This window comes from Macrobrachium nipponense, chromosome 20 (assembly GCF_015104395.2).
Source record: "Macrobrachium nipponense isolate FS-2020 chromosome 20, ASM1510439v2, whole genome shotgun sequence".
In the NCBI taxonomy this organism is placed as follows: Eukaryota; Metazoa; Arthropoda; class Malacostraca; order Decapoda; family Palaemonidae; genus Macrobrachium; species Macrobrachium nipponense.
Genome location: NC_061089.1, coordinates 29,973,080 through 29,994,284, shown reverse-complemented (window position 1 = coordinate 29,994,284; position 21,205 = coordinate 29,973,080). Strand labels below are relative to the sequence as shown.

The 21,205-nt window shown below is 37.9% G+C and overlaps 1 protein-coding gene across 5 annotated transcripts in view; it reads right to left on the bottom strand.

The window, feature by feature from the left end:
• Positions 1 to 19,811, bottom strand: part of LOC135224312 (spectrin beta chain-like) — a 168,319-nt gene extending 148,508 nt beyond the window's left edge. For 2 of the 5 annotated variants that reach the window (XM_064263269.1, XM_064263315.1), the window contains exon 1: positions 19,664 to 19,811. The gene's annotated coding sequence lies outside the window, so the exon portion shown is untranslated. The remainder of the gene's footprint in view (positions 1 to 19,663) is intronic. The other 3 variants (XM_064263278.1, XM_064263306.1, XM_064263286.1) reach the window with 3 other exon arrangements.
• Positions 19,812 to 21,205: the final 1,394 nt, after the last annotated feature.

Genomic DNA, 21,205 nt, shown 5'->3' with positions numbered 1-21,205 from the left:
TTGGAACTAATATAGTGGTCTTGTAAAGTCGAACATGTGATATGCAGGCCACCCACATCTATATATACACAAACATAGAAAGAAAAACGCTTGACGAACGTAATTCACTTGGGCTTTCGCTCAGACGAGCTAAAACCTGGATTGATTGATTGACTGATTTATAGGTTTCAGGCATAATGCTAAGCACTGGGGCAACTAAGGCCATTCAGCGCTGAAACGGAAATTGACATGAAAAGGTTTGAAAGGGGTAACAGGAGGAAAGCCTCGCAGTTACCTACACTATGAATCAATTGTTAGGAAAGGGTGAAAAGCAAGATGGAGGAAAGATAATATGAAAGGAGGTACAATAAACGGAATGAAAGTAGTTGGCGCTAGGCCTGAAGGGACGTTGCAAAGAACCTCAAGTAATACCTACATTGTACTGCATGAGGTGCATTGACAGCATTAACTCCCGTAGACCTGGTGGCAGAGTTCTTTCTAACAGTAAAGACATAAAACTGCACGCAATCTAATTCATTCACAACTGAAAGTTGATTCTACCAAAACGTAGTGACCAAATGTGCGAAGGCTACCCCATACCCCATAGCTCAAATGCCTCGCAATTTGGCCTCAGTGTCATATACTTGTCACTGCCTCTAAAAGCAACCGGGGTCACAACATGATGGACTAGGCATTGATTTCATTGGGGGAGACGTTCTAGTGGTGCTTCCCTTGACAGCCACGGGTTATCCGCTTCCCTTGGCAGCCACGGGTGTATCTGCTTCCCTATTTCAAGGCTACCTCCTGCCACGCCTGGAAGATGTATATATTTCCTAAACCACCACTTGGAAAATAACCCCACGAAAGCTCCAGTTCTACAACGTAACGCCAGTGCTACGAGCACGGGGCCTCTTGAATGTTAGTATCTTTGGTCCCCCAAAAAGAGTGAAAAGAACATCGGAAAAATTTAAGCAGTGGAGATATTGGTCACTCGGGCGATTCTATACGTCTCTGTTAAATAGGCCTACCCGACTTTCCCTTCCTCCACTCATTGGAAATGGAACAAATAAAAGCACTCCTATTCCACGAACTCCTCCCCGATCTCTTTTGGAGCATTCCACAGTTACCCTGAACAATTCCGAAACATAACAGTACAGTCGAAGGGGCTACCGCTAGCGGTGTTGCATGTTAGACGTGTTCCGGTGCCATGTTCGGCAATGCCGACGCTGCCTGTCTGTCTCAAGACCAACGGCGGGAGTCACGGCAAATCGATGAACGCGTTCGATTACACCATTCTTTCTTTCTCTAGGGAAACTACCCAACTTCATGGAATAACACTGTTTACTGATGACAAATTTCATCAACAGTACTGTCTCCTACTTCAAATAAATTAAAAGCAAATAACAATACCGCCTTTTTTTATATCACAACCTAGCAGTCAACAATGCTTATCTTGAAATACTTTCAAGCTAATACAAGGAAAACCCCCATTGTAGTCCAACTGCGACACTAAAGCTACTATTAGGAGAAAGACGTCATTTCACACAACCACTCTTCCGTAAACACTGCACCAAACAACGATTTAAAGAAGCTGCAAGGTTAGAACAATAAGTAGACAACTTTGTTCGTAATTGGCGACTTTACGGGTAAATAAATAAATAAAAAATACAAATGGATTTAAAATTACAAATATTTTACGACACGAATTAGAGAAAACAGAACTGAGTTTTATTTCTAATTCTGTTATCAAGGTCAGTTATTACCACGGGCCCCCTTGAGAACTCTTGGCTTTATAAACAACATTAACGTACAGAGTATGGCAAGATTCACTTCATTTCAACATTATCTCGGTCCCAAACAGCCACGAAACTGATGTTTTGTACTCCCTTTACTAGAATACTGTCCTCCGGTGTGGATGTCTGCTTCTGCCAGACATTTGCCTCTTTTAGATAGAGTGGTTCATGGTGGTAGGTTTCTATTTCCTATAGTAGCAGTTATGACTTGGACCATCGACAAATGGTTTCATTTGTCAATTTTTCATAAGTTGTATTTCAACAGAGATCTTTCATATTCACAATTGATTCCTGATCCCCTTCCCCTACCTAGAGCAACCAGATTCGCTGAACAGCAGCAACTGTGCAGTAAATGTGCCTCACTATCGAACTTCTCAGTTCTAGAGGTCTCCTCACACCGTTAGATTGTGGAAAAGCCTCCCAGAGGTTGTCATGCAATTGGAACTTAAGAACTTCAAGGGAAGGAGCAATACATTTATACCCTAATGCTATTCACCTTACATTTTAATGCATTTTTATCTATTTGTTTCTAATTTATGAATTTATTTTCTATTCTTTTGATAAATAGGATCTCTTCTGTATTTCCCTGTAGCTCTTTCTTACTTCTTCCTAACAAACGCCATACTCTTTGGAAGCCTGTATTTCGAGTCAATGGTCCCTGCAGTCTTGTTATATATGAATAGGTTTCATATTCTGAATAATAATAATAATAAAAATAATAATACTTTGAAATCTGAGTTTCCTGGTACACAAGAAACCAGACGTTCTTCATTGATGCTGTGAACTGAAACAAATCGTAAACCCAAACAAAATGAAAACGAGCCGTCAAGAAGCCTACGAAAGCCCCTCACACGAAAAGGAAATGAGCAAAGTACACCGACTAGAACCGAGGCGACAGGGAGCGTGCAGAGGGAAGTCGGTGAGTATTCTGAGAGGACTCTGACAAAGAAGAAACGAGAAGGGGAAAAAAAGGAGGGCGTGAGGGCGCGAAGACGAACCAGACAGCAAAGGAAGTTGGGGGGAGTCTATTTCTGACTTGGCCACCGAACTCTCATGGGTATTACCTAGAGACCACACCCACACGCGTGAGAGCATTTTACTCTATATATTCATAATTATATAGTAGAAGATTTCTCAACCACGAGAGAAACTTCATGTCCGAGGATCACATAGAAGAAGACTTTCTTCAATATGGAAAGACGCACGATGATGTCAAGAAACATGTCTCTGGCACGGGGATTCAAACGAAACAAGAACAATCTATTAGACCACCAGTATCATAACTTTCTTGACAATGGGCATTCATTCTGGCTGATACGTTCGGAGAGAGATGGGGTTTCATTTACAGTTGCTTTGAAAAGATGGCGAATGTGATTTTCTCTACCAAACGATGAATCGGGGATAAAACAACGTCTCAAGAACAAATTGGTTTCTGGTATATAAACCTGCAATGACAGAAGCAGACCATTACCAAGACAAAATCACCAAGCCTCAAGCGCGCAGAATCACGTGAAGAGCAAAGTTAATTTGACTTTCTTGCAAACGATTAACTACACAAATTTGTCATAAATCCTTTTGAACTTTCTATTATGTAAAGTTAATTTGACTTTCTTGCAAACGATTAACTACACAAATTTGTCATAAATCCTTTTGAACTTTCTATTATGTAACATAACTCTTGGTTTAAAAAAAAAATTTAACTTAAGACTGCCAAATTCTGATTCGTGCATAGTATTCCGAACAAAAATGCATCACCGTAGAAAAATAAACTGCAAGAATTACGTGCAAACAAACTAGGTCACTTTCAAATTAAAACTTTCCTCACCCTAGGGAATCTATTAATACGCGCCTCGAGAGAGAGAGAGAGAGAGAGAGAGAGAGAGAGAGAGAGAGAGAGAGAGAGAGAGAGAGAGAGAGAGAGAGGAAAATAGTCTGGCCTTTAATCACCATTTGTGATACATTAAACTTCCCTAACTGCCAAATGATTTTTAGTTATACAGTATTTGCACTGTCTAGACCCTTCTCTCTTAATGTTCAACATTAATAATTTTTTCAAGGCTGCATTCATCCTGGGGAATTAGTACTGACGTGACTAACCTCAATGAACTTGGGTGGTTCAAGTGGTGTTAACCTTTCCTCTATCAAGCGTTTCATAGACCTAGTTTCACAACCTCAGAACCTCGGACCTTCCATTTCCTTGGGTGTGAACTCCTTTCCTTGGCAGCAAACACGAGGGCATTTTGTACAAAGCGAGATGACTGCTATGGAGATAAATGTCCTCACTGACATGTTCTTAATGACCCCCAACTAATTCCCCTAGGAGTAATCGGAATGAAGGTACCTGACAGATAAATGTGTCAACTCATATCACGCACAAGAATACATGATAGATACCTAGGGTCTAAGGAATAACATTATTCTTTGGGTCTTGAGTCTACCTACGTCCAATGTTTGACGGGAACTTCAACCTTGCAAGATATTTATTTCATTGGAAGTGTGACACAAAAGGACACACATTGCAAATCAACTGGACAATCTCTTCTGCAGCACATCAACGCATGATGAGGAGGAATTCCGAGAAACACAATATTGCTTGGTGCAGACACGCACACAAACTTCCAAGATTGTTAAACTCTTTCCACCATGCAGGAGAGTTCCGATGACATGGTAAGCGCCAATGGCAAGGTAAGTGTGACATGTACCATTTACAATGCACAAATACGCAGACTATATGAGAAAAACAAGCGGTCAACCTTTTCTCATCCACATCTATGAAAGGTGGTATACCTTTACCTCTATGAAAGGTGGTATACCTTTACCTCTATGGAAGGTGGTATACCTTTACCTCTATGGAAGGTGGTATACCTTTACCTCTATGGAAGGTGGTATACCTTTACCTCTATGGAAGGTGGTATACCTTTACCTCTATGGAAGGTGGTATCCTTTACCTCTATGGAAGGTGGTATACCTTTACCTCTATGGAAGGTGGTATACCTTTACCTCTATGGAAGGTGGTATACCTTTACCTAAGTTAACAAAAAAACCTCTGCAATCTTCTACCATGCACATCTATGTATGATGGTCTAACTTTATATCAAACTAACCGAAAATGTTCACTAATGTGAAAGTTCTGGAAACAATGTACATGCAAACGACAACATATTTTCAACAAGCAGAAAAATAAGGTTAGTCCCCAAACGGACAAAGAGGGAAACAGGTGGAGAATCTTCCTTCATCCACACCCATACATGATGAGCCCTCTTTATACCAAGCTTGACAATCTCTTTCCTCATTGTAGAAGGAGTTCCAATGAAAAGTAAGTGTGGCTGAGAGAACTACAAGTGGGCAATCTCCTCACATTCATACCTAAGCACAGAGGTCTACCGTTGTACACAGTTTCACTCTTTCCACCATATATTGAGCCAGGAATTCCAATGATAAGTTAAGTGTGAAAGACACAAACAAGTTGATATTCTCCTGCAATGCTTATATTTATGCAAGGAGGTGTACCTTTATAGAACCGAGTTTGACTTTCCCTCTTTCCACCAAGGAGGAAGAGTACTTCAGAGGACAATTATGCCAGACAGAAACAAAGACAATCTCCTCATGCGTATCTATGCACAGTCTTCTATGTTTATACCAAGTAGGACAAACTCTTTCCTCTATGTTTAATTAATTTTGACAAGCTAATTGTGATGACAGACAGGTAATCAAATGGATAAAGTACTCTTAATTACATCTCTACACGGTGGTCTACCTTTGTACCAAATTTGACTGCTTTATTCCCCATGCAGGTGTTCGAAGGACAATGTCAGCATGACAAGACAACCTAAAGGACAATCTCCTCCCTGCACATCATAAACAAGGTGTCTCCCTTCATTCCAAGGCACGCCGACTCTCTCCACCATGTGCACTAGGCTCAGATGACATGTACACCGCACACACAATCATGTGGAAACTTTTCTTTTCTGCTCATCCATGCTTGGTGATCTACATTTGTACCGAGTTAGACTGTAACACAATCCATCAAATAAAAGCACTTCCCATGACAAGATTATTTAAGCATGGCAGGCAGAAAATGCAAGGTTCATCTCTCAAGCAGGTCTATGCATTGTCTATACTTTAAAACAAAACATATGACAATTTGTTTCCATTGTGTATCAAGAGTTCCAAACACAACCTAAGTGTAACAGACTGGCAAACAACTGGACATCTCATTTCATGTACATCCATCATAATCTGCTCAAGATGCACCTTAAGGAAGTTGCAAAATATAGAGCTGCAATATCAATAAAGGATGTTGCATCAAAGGACAGGATTACACCTGCATTATCCGAGCTGCACCGGCTCCCTATCAAAGCCAGAATAGTGTTTAAAATATGTAATATGAATCAACAAGCTTGTTATCAAGGCTGGGTGTCAAAACAATTTTAGTGATATGTTTATAACACAACTCAAGAATAGCTCCACATGGTCTGAAGGCGCCAAGATGCATTTCAATGTCAATTTTAGAGCCTTCAAATTGTTGCTCTTAGTTTACATCAGGAAGATTGTAAATGTCTAGTCTCAAGAAAAATTGAAAGGCTTTTCATTCCTATCTTCCGAGGGCTAAGACACTGTGACTTTGACAATACGGAAGCGGCCTGTAAAAATATGTAGAGCTACATAATCTCAATGTCTCTATATTGTTGTGTATATGACGATTAAGTTTGTGGGTCTCACAGAGTGTCTGCCACAGTGGGGCCGTGGAATATAAAAAGGAAGGAACAGGCAACAGAACACATCTATATATTGTAGTCTACCTTATATAGATGAACTAAAATGTTTCCACTTTGTACGAAATAGAAGACTCAAAATGTTTCCACCTTGTAAGAATATTTCAAATGACAACAAATACGACACAAACAAACAAGAGAACGATCGTCTCTCATGTACATGTGTGCAAGGTGGTCTACCTTTGAACCAAATTTGACTGAAACTTTCCACACGTACAACAAGGGGAAGGTCTTCTTTCACACACTTCTATAAATGATGGCTTATCTTATACCAAAACTAACGAATTCTTTCCATCACGTATGGGGCCAACCAACGTAATGTAAATTAGACACAAATTTATGCAGACATGCAACAGACAATCTCCTCTTAAGTACTACATTAATGTATGACGACTCAAAAATGGTACAAGGACATAAACACTTGTGGAATTGCATGACAAAAAATTTCGGACATATTTCCTTGCACGCAGATCTATACACACACGTTTTGACAAAATATCCACTAAATATATATATATATATATATATATATATATATATATATATATATATATATATATATATATATATATATATATATATATAGAGAGAGGAGAGGAGGAGAGAGAGAGAGAGAGAGAGAGCGAGAGAAGGGGGGGGGGGAGTTTTCAAAATGACAAATCAAGTGTGACAACCATATCAGTGCATAGAGAGAAACGGACAAATATGGCTGGCCGTAATCGTAAGCGACTGGCATCACGTTTGTCCCCCCGGGATTAGCTCCCGCTCCAGTCTGCTTAGGAATATTGCCCATAACACGCAGATAACTTGCTCTAAGTATATTTTGAGAGGGCAGAGTTCATATGCAGTGGCCGTGTCCCTTTCAGTGCTGTTGTGCCCTGATATAGTAAGTGGTTTTAAATCATGGCACCAAGTAAAAGGAAGATAACTGTAATAATAACAGCATTCTTGCAAGACGAATACGAGCATGAAATATGCAAGAAAAATCGTAAAGTATGGGTGAAACCATGGGTAAGAAAGAGATTTTTTTCATCTTAAGACTTTACTGAAAAAATTAAAGGAAAATAACCCGGAAGATTATAAAAATTATTTAAGAATGACTGATGATGTCTTCGGAGACCTTTTATTCCTTATCTCCAAAGATAACAAAGAAAGATACAGTAATGAGGAAGTGTATACCTCCTGAGGAAAGGTTAATTGCAATATTAAGGTTCCTAGCAACGTTTCTTGGTCTGCTGCAACAAGCAATAAATCAAAATACCACAACTTAGGCACATAATAGTACATAGGGCAAAACTGCAGAGTACTACCGCGGGGAGCACAACAGCAGACTAGGTGGCATAACTGCAGACTACTACCGTGGGGTAGGGGGGGGGGGGGTGGGGGGGTCAAAATTGCAGTACTAGCTACGGGGGGGGGGGGGAGAGCAAAACTGCAGACTACTGACAGGTAAGCAATAAAATACGTGTCAAAATAAGTGGGTCAACCCAGTCGTCCTGATCCCCACACACACCACATACTGACGGGGATGGATAATGCCAGTCTTGGCTAGACTCAAGGTATATAGCATTCTATATACCTAGGCTAGACTGACCTGTCCGGTTGAACATGTTGAAAAGATGAGAGAACTGGCTAGTCTCGCCGGATTTGTCATTTTTACCTCCCATACACGATCAAGATTGGCCGGTTCATGCCAATCTCGGTAAAATCAGCGTGTCAGTCCTTTAAGCGTATATGGCTTGCTTTGGACTCGCTCTCATTCACTTCTGCGAATGATGGTCTACTACTTTAGCAACCATGCAGGAGGAACGTTGACAATGGGAGAGTGACAAGCAAAATAGCACATTAGCAAACAAATAAGCAACCTCCTTAGTACCTGGTTTGACTAAAATCACTCTTAACTGTTTAGGAGGAATTACGAAATTGGTAAAGACTAAAAACTCGGGACGTAACAACAGCTGCAATTCAGCTCCTAGCGAAATCCACAAATCAGTTCTTTCATGCACACACACACACACATATATATATATATATATATATATAATATATATATATATATATATATTAATATATATATATACATGTGTATGAACACTTCAACTTTTTCCTTTGTGGTCTGGTAGTTAACGTCACTTCGTCGAGATATTTCCGGTTTCTTGATTTGGTGCTACATTGAGATTTTGGGCTTTGTGGTGACAACCGTATACAAAAATTTGGAAATAAAGCAGTGAGCATTGTGGTCATTAGGATTACATGTGTATCTGGTAAAATAGAGACCAACAGAATCTACACACACACACACACACACACACACAAGAGCACACACACATATAAATACTATATATAATATATATATATATATAATATTATATATATATATATATATATAATTTCATTAGCAATTTCATCCGGCCGGGGTTCATTTCTGTGATACGCGCTCTAATGTTCTTCACGCCTATCTCACAGTGAAGGGGAAGTTGGGTAGTAAAATTTGCAGGCATGCAGTGGCATATTTAAGGAGGAGGGGTACCCGGCCACGTCAACTAACCCCCGCCCGCCCTTGGATATGAAAAACAGAACATTATTTTCTTTCAATAAATCATTGTTAGTAGCAAAAATTTGCTTAGTTCATGATTAATTCAACAACAACTGTACAACAAACACAATAACCACTACTGTGCATAAATATGTGCGCGCACGCGCACACACACACACATATATATATATATATATATATATATATATATATATATATATATATGTATACATATATAATATATAATATATATATATATGTATATATATATATATATATATATATATATATATATATATATATATATATGTAGTATGTATGTATATGTATGATCCAAAGTGGCTGCCCTCCCACCCGCCATGAAATTTTTCTAGATCCACCACTGCTGGTATGTCTGGCGACAGGCGCCCGCCCTATAAAAACCTTACGTACCGAGTACTCATGTGTGTGAGTATGTGAGTGTGTGTGCATGAGTAACTCGTATTTTGCTTCTTTTTTCTCATTCCAGTTTACTACATTATCTGGTGTGCCGCAATGCATAAGTATAAATAATAGATAATATAAAGTTCAAGTCCCAACCGGCACGTGAATAATCAGGTCAGTGACCTCCCCCAGAGGAGTTTCAACATCCACCAACCAACCCCGCCTGGGCCCGCCAGCCATCCCTTCTCCCTCACTATACTACACTCTCACTCACTCGGTTGTGGTGGTGGTGTGTGAGTAACCCTCAAAGCCCCACCCCCTCTGAGCTCTCGTTCATCCCATGGGGGGGACGGGAGTCGAGCACAGTTCCACCCAGGACCCGAACCACACCCTTGAACGAATATTTTTTCAGAACGACCACCAATTCCCCTTTATCCAATAATGAGTAACAAAATCAATCTGGTGCTTCCTCTATCCACAACAAAAGCTACACAAGGTCTCAATGCAAAGTAAGCGAGCTCTGTTGCATGGTGGAATGAACGAAGAACATAGCAACACAAAAATAAATCGAGCCAAAACTACTTCGAGAGCATTTCTGAGTCTAGAGATCTGGAGACCGTCAACGTTGATGTCACCTATGCATTTTGAGGCTCCTGTATAATTTAAGTGAGAAGACTTTGCCAGGTACTGCCACTTGCTGGCCAAAAAGAAAAGTCTGCCTCGAGCGGTAAACCTGTCATTCGAATTATGACGCAAATTTAGTTAAAACTGTACATGAATATTATATATATGACTACAAATGGTCCTTTTTATTATTATTTATGAAATTAATTTTTTTTTGACAGGCTGTTCCCTAGCTAGTTTTGGGTTATAAACTCGACTTATTATTATTAATATGCGTTAACGTCAATAGCAGTAAAGTATAGTTATTTCTCATTTACCTTGCTCCTCCATTTCTTTCATGACGATCTTCTGCCAGTCTTATGCAATATTTTACTTAAATTCAATCCATGATTCTTCTTAAATATTTTTCTGAACATTCGTTTGAGCACTTTCCATAAACTGGTGATTTTTTTTTCGAGAAGAATCAATAGATTATTGTGGTTAAATATAGCTGAGCTCTGTTGGCCAAATCTTACTGAACGTTTGTGTTGCATTAGTCTTTAGGAGAGCGATTTACCTGTAAATCCGATATAGGATTTGTCAGTTAAGGCAAGGGATTTCGTATAATCCTGACTTTGGGGCATGGCTTTTGCTGGACGTTAATTGTGGATTTGGTTGGGATATTTAGGTACGTCCAGATAAAAGGATTAGAATTTCCAACTGTATGTGTCAACGTCTTAATTCTGTCCAGGTGTGGGATCTTGAAATATGGTTATTTCACTCACTCTTGTTGCAACAGCTACTCAATCCATCAATCTTGAAATGTCAATTTCTTTTTTACTTCCGTAAACATTTAAAAACTTTTTAAACAATTTTCTTTGCCTGGCCGTTTCAAAGTGCTTTAAGGGACTCTTTACTGTCCTCTGTGGTTGGGTCAAGGTCGTTAAATCAGATTAGAACTTCTTGACCACTCCGTACATTTGGCAGAGCCCTTCAAAATCTTGCCACGTTTACAGCGGAAATAAGATTCTTTTTCAATCTTCTGGTAATAAAAATGAATAGGAGGACTTTTTAGTTGAAAAATAATAATTTCTCGGACAAATCTGTATAGGAGTTTTTGTTTGTAGAGTGACTCCCCGAACGAAAAGACATTAGATTTCATTAAATTAACCAGGGAAACTATCTCAGTGGAGGGCTAATTTTTCACTCAAAAGTTATAATAGAACATCTTGTACCGGTAACTTATTGAAGAGGGAGGGCATATACATCTCATTTTAAGTATTATATTACATGAAAAAGAAAAAAACGCAAAGCCACAACTAGTGAAATTCAAGCAGCTAAATTTAAATTCCACCTCACCCTTAATTGATTAAATTATATCTCTAATCCATTAAACGATATCCTCACTCATAAGACTTCCCTAAAAAACTATCCATTTATTCCCTCTCCATTCGTCACCCCAATTTCCATAAAATTCAATCCAATCACCACTTAAAACTTGAACTCTCTCCGTAAACGCCTAATTTCTTTAAAAATTGGGGGATCGTCGCAAGCAGGTGTTCCTTTCCCGCCACCCAGACTTGTCAGTCATGGCTTTACTTCCCAGGACCTAACCGACAACAAAGCTTGCACGGCATAAAGGGCCTCTAAAGGAAACACATCCAAGCCAGCGCAACATGGTTCACCGTACCTGGGAAAGAGGAGTATGGCAATGAGGTTGGTGAATGTGATGTGGCTGAGCCGGTATTCGAGGGGAGGGGAGGGGGAGGGAAGCAGTTCCGGCGATTTCAGACATCCGGTGTTGGGTGGTAGTAGTAGTGGAGTGCACAAGATGACGCTATCCAACAGTCGGTGTCCGCGGGAGTTAAAAATACGAAGATTTGTTACCATTGGTGGAGACTTTCCCAACATAGCTCAGCACTTGAAAGAAACTTGGTTTCGCTGGCGCCTAATGAACGCCACGGGGGCTCATTTAAAAGTTTAAAAAGATATTCAAGGATTCGAGCTCGAGCTCTTAACCAACTTGGAGTTCAAAGAACTACGATACACACAATCGCGTTTTTCATACAATGGCTTTAACAAGAAATTAATTTGTTTCCTCAAGAGCGGGCTACTGAAACCGAAATTGTCAGTGAGGCTACACTATTATTTCCAAATCGACATCAACAAACGGTATTTCTCCTAAAAACAGGACGGGTCGTAAGAGGTCACAAACTACTCTAGTTGACTTTGGCAACAATGATTCCACATCAGAGCATTCACTGGTACTGACATGGCCTTTAAAGGTATCAAGGGAGTTTAACCACTTTTACAATGCACACACACACACACACACAGAGACTTACTGAACCATGTTATGCACCCATGAACTTATGCATAAAAAATCACTGCATCAGAAAAAACTATCATGTGTACCCTTGCTTAAGCAGATTCACTTTTGACATTATGCACCTGTCCAGGTTAAAGTTTACAGGAAACCACATTTAAACCTATTTGAAACTAACGAAATTAGAACCTTAACCGGTTAGTTTGTTCTACCAGCTCTCCGCCTGCTTTATTGTATCGTAGCTTTTACGAGTGACGTAGTTTTTCATGCAATATATCAATTATTCATTAAGTATGTCAATGAACCTTGATCATCATTTACTCAGCTGCAACTTGGGGCACATACGCAAGGTGCGACAGACTGAAAAATCTGCATTCGGATCAATAAATCTATTTTTCTCCGCGACCACGCTTTGTCGACTGCTCGCTTCCAGCATTCATTTTTTTCTGCTGAACAATCACATGCAACCAATTACAATTCTTAAGTTCTCTTACTACGGCACTTCTACAGCCCCAAGTAGGGAGCCATTCAGGCTTAAAATAAACGCTATCAATTATATGAAAAACTAAATCTAATTTGTAAGAAATCTCATAGACCAATATGAAGACATACTGAGGGAGGGAAGCACAAACATGGTATAAGTCATTTTCTTTTTTTGTTCTACCATTTCTAACCTACTAATGCTATTTTCTTCAGCTGTTTATAATGACGGAATACCAACCTTCTTGCAGCCTATTCTACTTCAACACCGATGTTTAGGTTGGAATATGCAGTTTCCACTACAGTCGGGATTTGTATAGGTATTCTGCATTTTTTGAGCAGGCAATTAGTAAAGTGAATAATTTTTGAAAATCTTCGGACGGCAAGTGTAGCAGGATTAGTCTTTTATTTTTCAATATCACTACAGTCATCTAAATAGTTCTGGCAGGATATAAAAGTCTAGTATATACCCAGGATCATCATCTAAACAACTGGCTCCAGAGCAACATTTCCCTATTAAACAAATCACTACACACCTAAATTCGATTCACCATAGATCGATAACCTGTCAAATTGAAGGGTAAATATAAGAACGTTCACTGGCCACATACAGACGTGGTGTTATGAGGCTGGTTGAAGGGGTGAAAACTCTTCCCTTGAATAATGACAGAAATAGTAACTATATAAAAGAAATTGAGATGCCACCTTGCAGCACAAAGAGGATCGAGAGACGATGTGCAGGCTGAGACAATGACAAAATCAACATCGATTCTACAATATCGAAGGGGTAGTCAAAAGAAGAGCAAAAAAACACAACAGCAATATTTTAACGACTAAAACTCAAAACAAAATTATTTAATATATTACCAAATTTTACCTTTTGAAGCATGTGATCTCTCCATGGTAAGTTTAAAAGTAAATTGGTTACTGTAGAGCGGATAGTTAGTTACAATAATAAAAAAAAAAAATTCAATAATTGAATGGAGAAAAGATATTTGTAGAAAATCTGCCTCGATGCACTGAATATAACTGAATTACTGAGCACAATTCATATAACAAGAAAAGACAAAAAATAAAAATTACTTTCAGGCTGCGTGTGAACTACACAAGAGGGGTAGGAGACAGAGACAGAAGAAATATAAAGGGAACTGAAGGGCTAAGTAACCTTACTTCCAAAACTTGATAGCAAATGAGACCTTGCGAAATATCCCTAAGTAAGTGAAGTGACGCGGATGTGTAACCATCGATGACGACAGGCAGCAGATGGTTAAAAAGCTGGAAATACGCTTAAAAAAGGAAATAGCACAGCCAGCATTAGTAAAACCTGTAAGTGACCGTGTGAATGATGGGAGAGAATTATAAAAATGAATCTAATAATATGCAACAAATGTAACAGATGATTTCACAAGAAATGTTCAGGACTGTAAATATAATGACTCTTAAGACAGGGGGAGGGAGGCCTTGTGGTGATGACAGGACAAGTCTTGAATTACTAAACATGACTGTTATCCCGGGGACACACTTGACTGTGAAAGTGTCGTGAGTCACTCAAACAGAATTCATTGCTAAGATGCAGCAGAGGGTTGATTGTCTGACTTGGAACTTTTCTGCTAAATTATATTAACACCGTAGGATCACATGCTATTTACCAAAAGGTGTATTAAGCCGAGATCCCTTAAAACTAATCTGGGATTTATAACTATACAAAAATACCTAAATTTTTCAACAGGAAATATGTAGAAAATAATTTTTGTCAGTCATGCAGCTGGCCATCACTCCAAATCCTATGGCATGTTGAATAAAAAGAGGTTTCTAAGAATTCTGGACAAAGATAATGTGATTCTCAAGTCAACTGGTAAATGTGCAGTAAAAGGAAGTATATACAGTCAAGTGGGAATTATCCAGTACTGTAAAACGTACCTTTGAAAGGATGCCATTCTTGCTGACTTAACTGTCTTCAGCTGACATTTAAAAACCTCAAGAGTTGAGCAGGACCAAATTACGAGAAAGTCTTAGGTGCAAGCCATAGCTGATGAGATGCATTCAAGCAGCATGCCAATGTCTGCTGTGCAACATCAATTAGAACTGCCAGTGCTGATGAGGCTGCCATGATGTTCCAAGAAAACTGAGGATATGGACTTGTGATGGTGGATAAGGCATACAGCAGGAGCTTAATGTGGGACAATAAGGACTTCCCTATGACTCAAGTCATCAAAGCACCCTACTATAAGTTTCTTTCCAATATCGAGGGTCAAGCTCAAGCTGCTGCCCCCTTCAATATCATTCAAGGAATACTTGACTACTCAAGCTATTTGTCACAAAGTGGCTCCATGATATATCGAAGAAAAAAGCCACTTCCACTACCCATAGCTACATGGTGGCCTGTTTTGCTGACAGTGTACTCAAGCAATAAAGTAAAAGAAAAAATTCAACTAATTCAGAAAAATCAAAACAAAACTTACTGGCAATATTCTGCATATCAATTTTTTACCTACATCACGTATTACAGGTAGTTTGGTCACAGTCTAGTTTTTTCCTGTTTTTACAATGATTACAACCACCAATTCAATACAATTATGCTAAATGCACATTTTGTATCTTGTACAGTATATTACATATTAGCAAACCCTATGTATAACATTAATCCAATTATAGTTTTAATCTTGTCCATCCCAAGGGAAATTGAAATTTCAGACTAACCACTATCCTGGGCCTCTTGCACAGGGAAAACTTGATTAACTGTAAATTCCTTCAATCTGCCAAAAACTACAACCTCATTTCTTTTTCTAATCAACTACAAAATTTCTTTTTTGACTTTCTTGCAAACGTAGAGTTACTAAAATACTAATCTGATGTATAAAATGTAACTTTTCTAACATGGAATATTTCTCAAATACCATATGTTTAGGGTAGTTTATGCTGCTATCTGCTGATCTTTTTTAAATTTAAGACAGTTCAACCAAAACTGACTTTTACCATAAATTGTTTATGAATATGAAGAGAATTAAGCTGTTGAAAAAAGATATTTTTTTTAGAAAATACTCCTTTCCTATCCAGAAAAGAATTAATTTTAGAATAAATACCGCTTTCCTATCTGCCAATTAATATCTGAGGGATCAATTGGAAGAAAAGATCACTATAATCCAAAATCGAGCACATTGAAAGGAAAAGTTGGAGCACATTGAAAAGAAAAGTAAGTGAACAATACTAACTAGTATATTGGGATACATCTTGACCTACTATAGGTTGAGAAGGAGGCATGAGGGGTATCTGTCATGAGACCTCCCAAAACCTTACCCAAATAACAGTATGGTAAATGTCATAACTGCAAAAGATGGATGGAATCCCATTTAGACTATATATATATCTTCACAAAATAGAGTAGCCAATAATTGGTAACATGTCCACAACCAAATTTTAATTTCTCAGATCAAAATAGTGTGTGGTAATAATACATTCACGATAGAGGTCACAAAAATGAAAAGTTGTCCCAATCAATAAAAAAGAAACATAAATACAGAACTGGTGTCATCAATAAATTATCAATAGTATGAGTGAATGAACGCTTGTCCATTCCTACTTGGCATAGTAATTTGTCACGTCTATCCAGGGACAAGCGAGACTGGCTGACCCTAAATCTTTGGGTAACATTCCTCTTTTTGTCACTCCATGTCATTCTGTAAGATATGTGCTTTATCCAAGGATACTCAAAAAGAAATACAGATAACATTCAACTGAAGTCTTCCCTATTAAATAGATGAGCAAAGCCTCCTTCTCCCAAAACTATTTACTTTATTTTCTAAATTTCTTTCTCCTAGGCAAGCAAAATAAAATGTAACAAAAGGGCTGACTATAAATGACAAGCTAATCTTCATCCTTCCCGTGATCTTAAAGCTACTCAACAATTTACATTTTTTTTAGCCTTAATTCAAGTACAGGTACCCAGAATCTACACACTTTAATCCTCAAAACCAGTATTATACAAGAAACAATTATTAGATTCCATACATTGTATATAGCAATCAGCAGCTGTTTATGGTATCTTGTATTTTTTATTTTATTTTACAGAGCTTGGACTTGACTTAGCTGATATTCCTCAGGGTGGTGTTCTGGGGTCTACAGTATGCTATGGAGATGCTGCTATGTACTTTGCTGCTCCAAAAATGCTTAATAGAGTAGCGGCAAACATTAAAACACTTACGACTGAATGAGGGAGTGTTGTAATCACCTAGCATATGGAAAGCAGCGGCATATAAACAGTATATTTCATAGCCATATAAAAACTAAACAAAACTACTCATACTGGTTGATAATCATGACCATACAATTCTTAAATACATATACCAGGTTTGAAGGACACACCCTAAGTACCGATTTTTCTTTTAATGGCAACTTAAATCCTTTTGCACTCCACCTTACCAGGAGGGTTTAGTTACAACACACTTAGGGATTTACTTGACACCACAGACATATATACAAAAACTTTCTAACACAAAATTGTAATTTCATAAGAAACAAAATTGTAATTGCATAAGAAAACCCATCCTATTGGGGTTTCTTATGCAAACAATCTTCCTATATTTTTAGGCAGCTATACTTTCACTAAAAAATAAAAAAAATCTATGGGCAGCAAAATTCACCCTGCAGCATAAACATTTTCACATACAGTCCAGAGTTACAACAGCTGTTCCGCTATTACCAATTCAAGCAACCAAACTCCAAGAATTCATGATAACAGTTTAAATGTCTGGACTAGTAAGAAAAATCCTCTACAAATGTAAACTTTTACCATTATTCATGGTTCAGTATGTGGGTGTTAATGTGTTACACCTAAAAATTATACATTTAGCCCAGTAATTTGAGCAAATTAGTGAAATATGTGCTTTTTAGCATGAACTTTCAACATGCCTGAATTTTACATACTGTAGTTTTTTCTACTGATCTTAGGCAAGAATTGTAATTTTTAATGAAATAGTATGCATTTAGACTTGGGATAAAGTTTGACAGTAAACAAAATAAAAATTAAAACTTAAATATATGGTTAAAATGCCCATCATTTCAACTCACACCATGTCGTAACTTGCCACACCCTACGCTAAAGATAACTGCACTTAATGTCTCTAGTTATTAACAATGTACTCAGCTACCCTGAGCTCCATCTCCAAATTACTTTTCCTGTTCTCCTTTTGAAGTGATATTGTTTAGTTTGGTAGTTAACAGCTTCCAGGAATCATTCAAGAGATGGTTTCCATATTCCTTATGATGGTAATTATATTTTGAACCATCACCATTGGATTAACTATATTTTGAACCAACACCATTGGATTAACCTTTTTAGATAATCTTCCATTATTCACTTTGTACAGCATTTACATTCTGTCGAGGTGCCAAAATTATATTGCCCTTTAACAAAAACCATTAACTCAGAATCACTTCTCTTACTATGATAATGAGGAAGTCTCCAATTGAATATCATTCTTGCAATGATTTACAGCACTGCCATAAAATTGTAGTTTTTAATATCTATATGCACTATGCATGAGTTTTACTTTATTTTAAAGGGAAAGACCTTTTAAGAAAATTACCTTCCATTGCAAATTGAATGACTTTAAGAGGGCATGACTCAAAGGCAATGCATTTCACATTTACCATAAGTGTTTCTCTTTACTGAGCCTAACATGACGTGACGACCACAATGTAAAACCTTTCTCACTGCTCCTAGCCTAATACCCTGCTGTTGCTTCCTCAGGCCAGCTCCCATTTATCTTATCAAAATTTGAATGTATTCACTAAATTGATATATGTAAAGTAATTATCAATCGTCATTTTATTGTCATATCATCTGCACATTGCCTATACATTGTAAACCTTGTATTTTAGTTATTTGATACAAATTACACTGTTGACATATAAGGAAGAAAACAGCCTTCATGCGTGGGGGCGTGGCAACTATACGAATGTAGGCTATGAGGCAGTTACACATTCATGGCCTACGCTTAACTTACTATTTAAACCCTGAATCAAACTGTAGCCAAGGCGATTGAATGCTCGATCCCATCTTAGCAGAGTAATGGAATCGGTTGGTTTAATTTGTACATGTAGTAAAGCACACTTTTCCCTTTGACAGTAATGCTAAAAGTAAAGGACGGACCGAAGAAAGTGAGATTACCGGCGAGTACCCTTCTTGACCTTTGCCTCTCTGCGCCCGTTACCAATAGGGGAGGAGCAATTTACCTCCTGTGACCTTTAGTACTCGATTATGAATGACAAGCGAAGTCATGCGAATAGCTAAAGCAATTTATTAATTCTCTTGCCATGCCAAACTAAAGCAGAATTAAAGGAAAGCACCACTCAACGGTGGATTCGAGAGAGCGTCGTCATCGGGTTGCATCAAAGCAATGAGTCCAAACCAAACCCTCTCCCTCCTCCTCTCCTACTCATAACATCAAAACGAAGTCCACCTGCATTCCGGTACATTTTAAAAATAATAATGAACTCGTATTAATTTCACGAGTTACTGTGTCAATGTCAACGCGTTTAAAGGCCCTCTTGATCACTCATCGCAAAACATTAATCGTATGTTTGGCAGACGAGGATCCTGGGGAAGTTTCTCTAAGTGGGGGAATCGTGGAGGAAGAGGAGGAGGAGGGAGTGTCATCAACATCATCACCGGTAATACCAACTCCTTTCAAAACATCGCTTTGAATTGAGGATTTCTTACTGGGATTGACTGAGTATTTGTACTCACCTTATGGCCCTGAGTAAATCCAACCGAATTATCGCCTAATAAGTATACTAATGCACCAGAATATCTACATAGAATTGTCACAACACACGCCACAAGGTTACCGTGACACTGGCTCAGGGGAAGCTACTCTACTCGTTCTATCCTCCACCACCACTTTCACAGTGGGAGGGGCACAATCGCGGAACAAAAACTAGTTCCTCTTATGACGCTTGTTACTTACCTATCTTAGGCTAAATCAATGTGAATAAGTCACATAAGAAGGTTTCATAGCAGTATTTTAAAACAGTTATCTGACCATTAACTCTGGGAAATTATCTTTCCCGATTCTGAACAACGATATTTCCACGCCTAGCCATGGTGCCAAATCTACAATAACATTATCCTGTATAACCAAGATAACGTCATTGATGCTAATGATAACAACAATGATGTAATTCGTGAGTTAATAGATAGTCCAATTTGATTATTAGAACACGCTAAATGTGTGAATACTGGCGTTAACATTACTTAAGGGTGGTCAATGCAGTCATTTCTATTTTGAGAATGATTATGCATATATCTTTAAATAGTAACTTGAAGTTAACGTTAGTATTTCGTTCTGATAACACACCCTGTTAATGACGTATGTCCGCGACAATGCCATCGCAGAATTGCAATAACTGATATATCCCAGCAAACAAGGCATTTCATATTAATGCAGCATCATCGTGTGATTATTATCATACTGTTCCTTTTCATCTTCATCATCATCATCATCATCATCACCATCACATTATTATTATTATTATTATTATTATTATTATTATTATTATTATTATTATTATTATTATTATTATTATATATGCTGTCTGACGCAAACTGCCTATTAATCATCGCACACAAAAATAAATTAAACCACATGGAAATTTTTTATTACGGCGTTCGATTAAATTTAACTGAAGTGACCTCTGGTACATTGGCTTTCCGCTGCCTGACCCGATCCATTAGGAATAAAAAGAAGAAAAAAAAACATTCGAAATTGGAAACTTAGACTGGTGTTATCCTTCCGAATCCCCTACATCTGTTCTTATAGCGATAGGGGACGATATTGTATTGGTGCAGATGGGGAAGATGCTGAGGATTTCCCTCCAGGGAAAATGAAAACTGCCATGACCTACAAGAAGAATGAAATGCCTTCATGTAATATATAATATATATATATATATCTATATATATATATAATATATAGATAATAATAATAATATGTTGTTATTTATATTATAATACATATTATATATACATAATATATATATATATATATTATATATATATATAGATATATATATATATAATATTATATATATATTATAATATATATATATATATATAATCTCAATACTTCGTGAACTGAATAATAGAATTTAGGTCAAAGACCTAGCACTGAGACCTGTGGAGTCATTCAGCGCTCAAACGGAAATTGACGCTAAAAGGTTACTGATTGTTAAGAGGGGAGTGGAAAGTAAGATGGAAGAAAGATAATATGAAAGGAGGTACGGTAAAAGT